We start from the raw sequence: 13,294 nt of genomic DNA on the forward strand, positions 1-13,294 counted from the left end.
GAGAGACAGTTCTGTGCCAGGGGGTACAGCAAAAAGACTGTTAAAGATGGCAGGAGGAAAGCTTCAGCTAAAATCAGAAAGGAGACTCTTTCATATCGCAAAAAAAACTCACACAAAGAAGAGTCCCTTTCGTCATCACTCATAACCCACTCAACCCTCCCCTCGGCAGTACAGTGGTTGCATGGTTTACAGGAAAGCTTGATCAGCGAGAGAGAACACATGAAAAACGTTATGCCTGAAACGCCCATCTGTTGGGAGAGAAACTGTAAGAGCATACGCAATATCCTTATGCCTACAGTTCTTCCTCCTAAGCACGACAACAACCCTGGGTGTTTCAGGTGTGAGCGTAAAAAATGTATCATCTGTGAAAAACACTTAATTGAGTCCACAACATTCAATTCATATAAAACAGGTGAAACTTTCACTCTCAGAGAACACTTCTCCTGTGACACAAAAAACATCATCTATCTCATTTCGTGTAAAAAATGCCACAGTGCCCAGTACGTGTGGCAGACTCAAAACAGTCTCAGAGAAAGGTTCTATCTCCACCGCTCACACATTGGGAAGAACACAGGTACTCTTCTCACGGTGCACTTCAACCAGCCCGACCATTCTCTCGGTGACGTGGAGTGCACTGTCATCGAAAGAGTCTTTTGTTCGACCCGGGATGAGAGATGGAAAAGAGAGTCTTTCTGGATTGCAAAATTAAAAATTTTGTTGTCGAGTGGACTCAATTCTGATCCGTAAACACTTTATTACAGCTTTCGTTTAGACCATGCAATTTGTGTATGTGTGTGAGTGTGTGTGTGAGTGTGTGTGTGTGTTAGAGACAGAGAGAGAGAGAGAGAGAGAGAGAGAGAGAGAGAGAGCTAGAGAGAAAGAGAGAGAGAGAGAGAGAAAGAGAGAGGGAGAAAGAGAGAGAGAGAGAGAGAGAGAGAGAGAGAGAGAGAGAGAGAGAATATGAATTTGTCATAGAATATGGTTGTCGGAATGTTGATCTAAAGTCCATGAGCATCAAGATGTCTAAATCTTGTGTCTCATAGGATCTGTGCACATTCAGTAGTTAAGACTTCCTCCTTTTTATATTTAGTCAAGTTTTGACTAAATATTTTAACATCGAGGGGGAATCGAAACGAGGGTCGTGGTGTATGTGCGTGTGTGTGTGATTGTGTGTGTGTGTGTGTTTGTTTGTGTGTGTGTGTGTTTGTTTGTGTGTGTGTGTGTGTGTGTGTGTGTGTGTGCGCGTGTGTGTGTGTGTGTGTGTGTGTGTGTGTGTGTGCGTGCGTGCATAGAGCGATTCAGACAAAACTACTGTACCGATCTTCATAAAAATTTCACATGAGAGTTCCTGACTATATTATCCCCAGACGTTGTTTTTTCATTTAGTCAAGTTTTGACTAAATGTTTTAACATAGAGGGGGAATCGAGACGAGGGTCGTGGTCTGTGTGTGTGTGTGTAGTGCGATTCAGACTAAACTACTGGACCGATCTTTATGAAATTTGACATGAGAGTTCCTGGGAATGATATCCCCGGAATTTTTTTTCTTTTTTTCGATAAATGTCTTTGATGACGTCATATCCGGCTTTTTGTAAAAGTTGAGGCGGCACTGTCACACCCTCATTATTCAATCAAATTGATTGCAATTTTGGCCAAGCAATCTTCGACGAAGGCCGGACCACATAACTTATATCTGATATAAGTTCTGTGGGCCGGACTTCGGTATTGCATTTCAGTTTGGTAGCTTAAAAATTAATTAATGACTTTGGTCATTAAAAATATGAAAATTGCAACAAAAATATTTTTTTATAAAACGATCCAAATTTACGTTCATCTTATTCGTCATCATTTTGTGATTCCAAAAACATATAAATATGTTATATTTGGATTAAAAACAAGCTCTCAAAATTAAAAATATAAAAATTATTATCAAATTTAAATTTTTGAAATCAATTTAAAAACACTTTCATCTTATTCCTTGTCGGTTCCTGATTCAAAAAACATATAGATATGATATGTTTGGATTAAAAACACGCTCAGAAAGTTAAAACGAAGAGAGATACAGAAAAGCGTGCTATCCTTCTCAGCGCAACTACTACCCCGCTCTTCTTGTCAATTTCACTGCCTTTGCCACGAGCGGTGGACTGACGATGCTACAAGTATACGGTCTTGCTGAAAAATTGCATTGCGTTCAGTTTCATTCTGTGAGTTCGACAGCTACTTGTAATTGACTAAATGTTCTATTTTCGCCTTACGCGACTTGTTTTTGTTGTTGTTGATAAATATCTTTGATGACGTAATTTCCGGCTTTTTGTGAAAGTTGAGGCAGCACTGTCAACGCTCTCATTTTTCAACCAAATTGGTTGAAATTTTGGTCAAGTAATCTTCGACGAAGCCCTGACTTTGGTATTGGATTTCAGCTTGGAGGCTTAAAAATAAATGAGTTTGCTCATTAAAGATGTCATTAAAATCTTTTTTCCGCAAACAAATTTGAAATTTATTGCATTGTATTCCTCATCTTCTCCTGAATTCAAAAATATATAGGTATGTCAGGTTTACTCTAAAAATGTGCTCAGAATGAAAGAAAATAGGTTCAGTGTGTAGTACGGACGAGTGCTTCGCGGCGGCGAGCGTGACCCGTCTTCGATATAGTTAGCCGAGACTATCTGAATGTAGTCTCGGCGATGATTGGTTTGTGGTGTTGATCTTGACTAAATGTTTTTATATGGCTTCGCGCGACTTGTTAAGACCTTGTTTTTTCAGACTTTCTGTTCTTAACCTCTGTAAAATTACCCGAATTTAAAGACTCGATTTTCTCAGACTTTTGTAGGTCTTAACAGGGAGATTCTACTGAATATGTTGTCAGAGTCACAATTACAGCTAGTAGTCTGCAGGAAAGTAACATGATTTCAGCAAGTTTTACACATGGCGCATTTGTTATAGTTCTAGAGATGCGGTCAGCCTTACCGTATGGCTGTGCCATGTGCCAACACTGCGATGTCTCCTCGGCGACATCAATCTCTATCTTGACGTCTGTCACAACTGCTAAGTCTCCTTCCTCCATGCTGCGGTGAGAAGTCCCTGAACGTTCACTGTTTAAGTCACTGACTTTTCCAACTTCTTCCAAGTGCACATCGTTGACGATCCTCGAGTTCTCACTGTGTGGAAGACAAAGAAACAGCGTAAGCTCGGCTGTTCACGGTACACCAGTTAGTTCCCTGGTGTGTGGAATCTGAGCAGCGCTTATCAGGTCAAGACAACGCTCTGGCATTGGTGGGTTATAAATAAAGACAGCTGCTACCTTTCCTCTAGGCCTCAGGCAGTAGTGCTAAGCGATAGTGGCTCAGTTTTTGTTTTTGTAATTTTACTCACAAGCTTTTGCAAAATGAACTTTGCTGATACCACAGACTTATTGCAACTTTTGACAATGACATTTAAAATAAGTGTAAACACGACATGGTTTGGTCAACTGAACTCTATCTATCAGTGCTGGGAAGTACTAGGTACAGACAGCCTCTGCTACCATTTCATTTCATTTTCATTTTTCATTTCATTTTCCCAGTGGAAAGCTAGCAGCAACAGAGTCGCGCTACCTAGGTGTCTGCGCGTTTAGGTGTATTCAGCCACCTGCACTTATGGCAGAATGACCAAGGTCTTTTACGTGCCATTGTGATGACACGGGGGTGGGACATGGCTTCCGTCTCTGGGTCTGCACATAAAGTTGACCCGTGTCCGTCCCGGCCCGAATTCGAACCTGCGACCTTCCGATCACAAGTCCAGTGCTCTACCACTGAGCTACCAGGGTTGGGCTCGTCCGTCACAAACTCGTAATAGAAACAGTTGTATTTTTGACGTTTATTTTCTTCTTTTACAACTAGGTGGACATTTACTTTCACGTTACTAGACCAAACAAAGAATGACTAAAAGGAAAATATAGAAATAAGGAAAGAAAGGAAAAGGACTCTAGCCAGCATGTGCATCCTGAAATCAACAAACATTCAAATGCAATCAATTACACGGCTAGAAAACATAATCAACATCATTCAAAACGAACATCAGAACAATTATCTTATTTTGACAACACACTTTGATTAACAGTCATCGGATCAAAACACTGCCCACTGGTTAACAAAATTTTATCAGAACATCGCCCAAATGAACTAGAACCACAAGCGAACTCACTGCCAATCTTACAGTTTGGAGTATACGCTATCTTCTGCCGTTAATATGCTTATGGATTAGACTTCATTAATTGGATCCAAAACATAAGGAACACAAGTCTAAATCAATTCCAATTCGCACACAATGGAACATAATTATCCATCAGAATGAGACACAACTTATCCGAAAAAGGATTAAAGTCTCATAGAGCCCAAAGACTCATTTACTCATATACCTGTTAGTTCTTTCATAAATCACTAACTTTCCGAGTTCATCGTTCAATGGCATTTTTTCCGATCTCAAGTTTACAACCAAGACAACCAATATGATCCTCGTAATAATCTTTCATTCAGTTACCAGGGGTGTACCTTAACTTTTTTTGCTACCGGCCAGGGGGGCCGGTAAGTCAAAAATTGAACCGGCCCCCCCAAATCCCAACCGGCCCCCAATTTGCCGGGATTCGCGTGCTAACCACATACACAAAAGACGTACATTCATACTTATAATGCATACATGTGGATTTGCACTACTAATAACTACCACAAACACACACAAAACTTGATGACTAAAATGCTATGTTTTAATATAATGATAATTAACCTTGTTTTAATAAAGAATTTAAAATAAAAGCCGCCACAAAGAAACAAGAAATCAAAACCACATTCACACCCTGTTACACAATCACACACTAAACCTCACTAAAAGTTACCCCTTTATGTACCCCCTACCACACAATTTACAAAGTAATTTACTATGGAACTTTATTTACCACATAAACACACACTACAAAAGAGTAAATCAGCATTTTTAAAAAAAATTAAATTATGTTTTTTGTTGTATAAAACCAAGTATAAAAAGCTGACTACAAACAAACAAAATTCTAAGTTGCTTTCTTGTTTTGTTTCTTTTTCTTTTTGTCTGTGTTATTAATATTACTGTAAAAGTTGCATACCAGCCAAATTTACCACAGCTTAAGTCATAAATAATCAAAAGCATCACATTTCATTTCTATTTCCTAATGAAAACAAACAGATGTTCAGATTTCCTGATCCTAGAATTGTTCACAGGTGATCTTTATGCTTTTGATTCAGCAGAGTTGCATCCCTTGTGCTATTGTTGAAGGTCTGTTTTTTCTTCTTTATCACATATAGTGGATCGGGTTGGTTTTTTTTTACTTCCTTAGTTGAAGGGAAATAATTGACAGCAGTAGTACTGTCACTACTTGTACTAAGTTGGTCAGCAAAGCTGGTGTTAACATATTTGGGAAAACGGTCTCAATGACTGAATGAGTATCCCTGCAGTCAATGACATAATTATATATACATTTCCCAGAAACTGGATCAGTGGTACATAGCAGGCACATCAAAGGAAAAATACAGAGGGCTAGGGGGAATATGTTTGCTCTGGATGGGCGGTCAGATCAAAGGCAGATGCATTGTAAAAGCTGGTTGGCCTTGAGACCTGGGTCAATGACCGTTACTTGCAATTAGAACACAGCTGCCTGTCGAGACACTGACCTTCTTACTCGGGGTCAATGACCGAGTTTTTATCTGAGAGGAAACTGTTTTACAACATGTGAAAGTCTCTGAAGGATTGGTGAGCGCAGGATAAGATAAGAGAGGGGGTGACGTGAATAGCGCAAAGAGGGGGGACGGAGGGGGGGGTTAACTATTTTGACTGCTGATGCAATCGCCAGCGGCTCGTGGCACTGGAGGGGTGATGACACGGTCAAGTGAGGCGGAGGGGGGTAGCTGTCTAGCCAATGTGTCTGGCCTTGATTGGTGGTACTTCTCAAAGTGGGGGAAGGGGGGGGGGGGAGGAGTGGGCAGTAGAGAAGTGACAGATTTTGAGATCGCCCGCAGAGATATTTGTTCGCCGGCCGTTCCGATTGACTACGTTGCCTAACGACTTTGTACTTCAGCGAAATTTGAACTCGCCCGGCGGGCGATTTCAGAGGAATTTCGAACCCGCCCGACGCGATTTGAAGTCGCCGGGGGTGAGCGGGCGAGCGCCAAAACTCACCCCTGCAGTTACATATTACACATTACATATTTCTCACAAAAGGGCAACCACTTTCCGCCGCATCATTACATAGTTTTTCCTGCCTTTCTCCACGAAGAAAGATAACGCATTACTTTGTTCTTCTGACAATAAAAACTATCATTCTTAACTATGCTTAGCTACTGACAGACAGACTCAAAACAAAGCAAAGATTGGTTATACCTAATCCACATTCCGATAGCAGGACCATAATATCTAGCGTCACAAATTGCAGATCAAGTATAAGAATTACATCATGCTTTTACATAATAACGATAGGGAAATATCCGCTGTTTCATACATCATACACTTATAATCGCATAACAATAACAAGTCGCGTAAGGCGAAATTATGACTACATTTAGTCAAGCTGTGGAACTCACAGAATGAAACTGAACGTACTCCGCCGCTAGTGCAAAAGGCAGTGCCTGTTTGGCGCGGTAGCGGTTGCGCTGTGCTTCATAGCACGCTTTACTGTACCTCTCTTCGTTTTAACTTTCTGAGCGTGTTTTCAATCCAAACATATCATATCTATATGTTTTTTGAATCAGGAACCGACAAGAAATAAGATGAAATAGTTTTTAAAACGATTTCGGAAATTTAATTTTGATCATAATTTTTATATTTTTAATTTTCAGAGCTTGTTTTTAATCATTATAACATATTTATATGTTTTTGGAATCAGGAAATGATGTACAATAAGATAAACGTAAATTTGGATCGTTTTATATTAAAAAAAATTATTACAATTTTCAGATTTTTAATGACCAAAGTCATTGATTAATTTTTAAGCCACCAAGCTGAAATGCAATACCGAAGTCCGGCCTTTGTCGAAGATTGCTTTACAAAAATGTCAATCAATTTGATTGAAAAATGAGGGTGTGACAATGCCGCCACAACTTTTACAAAAAGCCGGATATGACGTCATCAAAGACATTTATCCAAAAAAAGAAAAAAAACGTCTGGGGATATCATACCCAGGAACTCTCATGTCAAATTTCATAAAGATCGGTCCAGTAGTTTACTCTGAATCGCTCTACACACACAGACAGACAGACAGACAGACAGACAGACAGACAGACAGACACACACACACACACACACACACACACACACACACACACGCACAAACACCACGACCTTGTCTCGATTCCCCCCTCTACGTTAAAACATTCAGTCAAAACTTGACTAAATATAAAAAGTAACAAAATGAAATAATCCACAACATACCTTAGTCAGGAAGCACAGAGCAAAATAGAACGCGTCTTTCTTTGACGGTGGATTCTGTGAAAGTGAGGTTTGTCTCACGGTTCTTCATGCCTGGAACTTTTCTTAAACTATTCACTTTAATTAACAATGACCGCGCGCGATAGCCGCCGCGGCCTGGCTGACACGGCGTTGTTTGGGAAAGTTAGTAGCTGTGGACAGGCTTACGGTAAAGAGACGCCAGACATTAAATTAGCTATCTGATAAAACTGCTGACGGGGACACACACATAACTTAAAACTGCCAACTCCGTGATTTCTTTCTTTCTTTCTTTATTTGGTGTTTTACGTCGTTTTCAACCATTCAAGGTTATATCGCGACGGGGAAAGGGGGAAGATGGGAAAGGGGGGAGATGGGAAAGGGAGATGGGAAAGGGGGGAGATGGGAAAGGGGGGAGATGGGATAGAGCCACCTCCGTGATCTCCGCCTACTTTTAGCCAAATTTCATCAGACGGGATACTTTCTTTTTGTACAAGGAGACTTAGTTTGTCATACTTGTTGAGAATATCTGTCACAAATGATACAATGAATAGATCTCACTCTGACCAATGGTTTCTTTTTCTCAGATACGTTTGATTTGCTAGTATGATCTTGGACAATAACGTCAATATCTTCTACCACAAAATGATTCTTTAGAATTTCACGGGTGAGATTTCTTTGTTTTTGTTCACATTTGAAGCGAACTCCACTTCTGGCTAGAACACGTTTGAGTTTTCTGACTTGAGTCCAAGTGAGTCAAAACTGTCAAGATGACCAGATGTTGTGACTCCCGCACCTTCACACACTTTGCCTCTGCTGTCTTGTGACAGGGCTTTCAGCTCACTGGATAACTGAACTTGCACTGATCCTGCATTATTTCCTGAAATGTCTCTTCTGATCTCATCTAAGTCCTTCACTCTTCTTTTGATGGTTCGTCAGTGTTGAAGCTTGCTTTGTTTCTGTTCGTGGCTTTCTTAATCTCTTTAGAAAAATTGGCTGACCACCAGTGTGACACTTTAGGGTAGAGTTATCAGTAGATGTGTTCAACTTGCGTTTTACCAGGTGAGTGGTTAATTTCTCTTCTACACTAGTGAGGGGTGTTGTCAATGTTTTCCCCAAACATTCACTTATGCAAACGGCACCTTCTCCTTTAATAATAGGCGAAGTCTGTGAACTAACGAGTTCAGCACTTTTTACTGGTGTTGACGTGCACTCGGGTGTACTTTTAAACACGAATGGAGAAGTCTGTGCGTCAACAAGTTTGGGTCTTTTCACTGGTGTTGAACTGCACTGAGGTGTATCAACAAAATCAACCGTGTCTGACATTGATGACTGGTCTAATAAAGATACAGAAACTGCACTTTCTTTGGAATGTTTTTTCCTGAATACACCTCTTGTTTTCTGGTTATAATAGCTGTTGCAAGGGAAGCAGTCACTAAAACAATTGGAACTCCAGGGACACCACAGTTTATTGACAGAAGCAATATGTAATTTCTCACTGTCAGAAACGTACTTACACTGAGGCACACCACTTGCTGGCTTTCTGCTACTTATTATTCTCTTGTAACACGGTTTACAGAGATGTGGAGGATGTGTCCCTTCGACATCGTTTGCTATATCTAACGAAAACACTGTCCAGATTTCTTCTCTAAACTTTTTGCACACAAAGTCAAATTTCCTCTTTTCCTTGTGTTGTCTATCTCTATTGCTACACACACGACACAATCTCTTCACACAACTGTTGTGATAGTCGCACGAATGGGGCTCTTCCATGGCCACACAATGACGGAAGCAGATAAACACATACTTTGAATTTATTTTATTTAAAAAAATATAAGCAGCGCTTAGCAGTGCTCAGCTCCAACTGAAAGGGCAAATCCTATATGTGTCTACTTTCTTCCTGCCAATTTTCACAGAACTGTACCAGCACAAAGGAGCAGACAAAGCAATTAAACACAGGAAGGGGTGTTGTAAACTGGAGCTGCCATGGGTTGTTTACGGGGTTTCTTTGCCCTATCTGGGGAGTTCTGTCAGTGCTAGAGATAGCTTCCAGATGTGGAAATGATGTCAAGAATGTCTGAAAGGGGCTACGATGCTATAGAACACGCCGTATAAACGGTTGCACCGACTAAAAGCCGCGGGATCAGGACACGCGAGGTGAGTTTCTCCACAAAATTACAAATCTCTTCTCCTAATTAGTAGATTATCACATAACTTTTGTTTACACTTTGAACTTAAGTGTTGTAGCATCACATCATCGATTTTTTCATTGATTGCATTTACGTGGGAATGTTGAACTGTGATTATTTACACTTGTTCAAGCGCATTTTTGTAAATTTTGACTTTCAACCTTCACCACTAAAAATCAAGCTTTCGGACAAAGCTACAGACAATTAAAATGTAATCAATGATTATTTATTGACCATTGAGTTAAATTTTATTAGCTAGTGTTACATAGTTACTTCATATTTTACGGATATGCAAGGACACTAAACAGTTTGACGGTTACACACCACGGAAAATCCTTGTACAGACCGGTTGTGCGCCACGGTAGTCATCGGTTGTGCGCCGTGGAAGTAATTGAAAGTTGAAAAGGTTTACTTTAAGGCTGAAAAATCGCTTCTGAACATTGTACAACACACATCATGCCATGTAATGGTGTACAGTGGCCAGCAAAAGTATCGCACCAAATGGGAAGAACGGAAATGACTAAAATTGCTTTGAACGAATCGGGAAATTACCTCACATTTTAACGGTCCTAATTAGATATGTAAGAACTCTTCATTTGCTAACAGATTTGGTATCACAAGAAAGAGGGGACTTTCGTCTTTACTATGTTAAAAATTCATGAGTGTAGTATGAAAAAGACCGTTTGAAAAGTGTCTAAATTGTTAGACCTTTCCTCTCTTTCTATGTGGTGCAATACTTTTGCCGGCCACTGTACAGGTGGTTTGACCCGGATAGTGTACAGTCCCAATAGTTTCATGGAGACACACACTTTGTTTTAGGATGGTACTCGCACTCTGATATTTCTAATTTTCTGTGGCAGAGAGTCCGGTCCCTGAAATCACCTGTCCACGGCATAAACCATGGATGCGAATCAGCCCAAATTAGAATAAAATGTAGTCATTGTAAAATAAATGAACAATATTGATCACATATATTGGATTTCTTGCTAACAATCTGGAGTAAAAGAATTTCAACAAAATATTCTTCTTGTGACTTGAAGTTGAACACAGACAGTTTCTCACTGCCTAAATGCCATTGGACACCTTGACTTCTCATGTCGACGCAACCCCTGTCGCTGTTTGAACTTACTGCGGCACTTGACACACTCAACGACTGGGGTTTCTCGTCATGGGTATGCATGTGCTGACTCAGCAGTCGGGCACAAGCAAAACTCTTGCCGCATTTGCTGCAGACAAGAAGTCTTGGTTCTGTCTTACAATTGTGGCGTGTGAGGTTCCGTTTGCTTTGGAAATACGTGTTGCATTTTTTGCATCTGTGTGGCTTTATGCCTTGATGACCACTACAGTGGCTGTGAAATTCAGCAATGTTCATGAAAGCTTTATCACATACCCCGCACGTGTGTCTTGATCCCGTTTGAAAGCCGTGTTCTTGTCTCCTGTGTTCTGTGAGACCAGAAGCATATTTGTAACTTTTGCCACACTCTTGACACAGATGACGCTTGCCTAAACTCCCAGACGGCTTTGATGGTGTTGATGTCCTTGTGGGTGGACCTATGGTCTGAGCTTGCCCCGGCTTGTGAAAGAACAGCGTCCACAGCTTCCACCACCTCTTCGCTAACATCAAGATAGCTATCCGTCGTGATACCAGAGATCTCCATTCTGCAACCTCTCTCCCGGGATCGGTGGGGGGTGGTAGCCCGCTATCGTGGGGGTTGGGTCGGATCGTACAAAAACGCACAGAACATCGGCAATAAAGGTGGTGGGGGACTATAACAACATAACAAAACAAGAGCTGAGACATTCACCAAATATAACTTGATATTACTGGCAAATTTAGAAGGACAATGTCCCATGGTGCACAACCGCTGGCAATCAAATATTGTCGCGACGTGCAACCATGCTCTTCCGTGGTGTGCAACCGTCAAACGTTTGGTGTCTTTACATATCCGTAAAATATGAAGTAACCATGTAACATTAGCTAATAAAATGTAACCCAATGGTCAATAAATAATCATTGATTACATCTTAATTGTCTGTAGCTTTGTCCGAAAGCTTGATTTTTGGTGGTGAAGGTTGAAAGTCAAAATTTACAAAAATGCGCTTGAACAAGTGTAAATAATCACAGTTCAACATTCACACGTAAATGCAATCAATGAAAAAATCGATAATGTGATGCTACAATACCTAAGTTCAAAGTGTAAACAAAAGTTATGTGATAATCTACTAATTAAGAGAAGAGATTTGTAATTTTGTGGAGAAACTCACCTCGCTTGTCCTGATCCTGCGGCTTTTAGTCGATGCAACCGATCCTGCGGCTTTCAGTCGGTGCAACCGTTTATACGGCGTGTAGAAGCAGGGAGAGGATCAACAGAACTAAGTGTCGGGCGCAAAGTAAGAATCCGGGGCAGAGTTGGAATAATCGGGATTTCCCGAAACCTCATTTGATTTCCAACAAAGCGCCGCATTTCCGGAAACGAGCTGCCTCGTTCTAGAAATGGCAACCCTTCGACTGGCACAAAAAAGTATACCCTTTTCACAGGTCATGAGCAAGGTCTTATACAGGGGAAGTCTTGAATTGGGTGTGTGTGTGTGTGTGTGTGTGTGTGTGGGGGGGGGGGGTACACTGTGTAACAATTCTCTCAGTGACACTCAGCGCATGCAGCTAGCTAGTTGCTGCTGTCTCGATCTATTTTGAACACAATGATTTTTTTCTCAGAGTAGAGTGTTAGTTTGTTACAACAGGCTGAAATCATCTTTAATTTGAATCAACATTTTGCAACAATCAATCACATCAATATAGCGCACAGACTTGCACATCACGTTTTAAGAACCTAGATTACCATGCAGTGACAAGAGCCTACTCAGTAAAGGGACGTAATGCTGTCTCTCAGTCTGCAGCCCAGAGAGACTGTGTGAGTTTAATATATGATATAATCAGTTAAGACTGAGTAAAAAAATTATTAGTTACCAGTGAAAAGTAATATCGGAACACTCTTGTTGTGTTTTTGTTGTTGTAAAATGTAAGATGTGAAACGTTAACAATTACGTAAAATTGGTGCGTTTTGGTCGAGTGGGATGGGTCGTTGAACCGGCTGTGTTGTCACAAGTTACAGCCCGCCGAAGTTATCAAAAGTGTTTTTGCTTTTTGTAATTCGGTTGGTTTGGTGCGTTATACAATGCATCTGCTTTTTCAAGACTAAGCATTGATCACTTTTAAACACAAGGATCATCATAGGCCATCATGACTTGTATCATTTTACATCGCATTCTAAGAAAGAGCAGAATTCTCACTATGCGCGCGGTACATTTCCAGAATCGCGTAGCGCAAAGTTGGAATTCCTACAATGGCGGCCATTGTTGGAATTCCAACAAAGCGCAGGTCATTTCCGGAAAAGCACCAATGACGAGATGGGTTGCAACACTAAGAATAGTGCATTTGAAGTGTTCAAATGAGACACGGTTACCGTTGCCAGTTACCAAGGAGAACAGAGTTACTTCCCCCTGAAACACTCCGCGACCCTGTGCAGCCGTGAAAGTGGGTCAGAACTAAGCGATATAAGGCGACATTACTACATTTACTGATTTAGGGGGGCCCGGGTAGCTCAGGGGGTTGAGCACTGGACTTGTGATCAAAAGGTCGCTGGTTCGAATCCGGGCCGGG

The sequence above is a fragment of the Littorina saxatilis genome, linkage group LG4 (genome assembly GCF_037325665.1).
Source record: "Littorina saxatilis isolate snail1 linkage group LG4, US_GU_Lsax_2.0, whole genome shotgun sequence".
NCBI lineage: Eukaryota > Metazoa > Mollusca > Gastropoda > Littorinimorpha > Littorinidae > Littorina > Littorina saxatilis.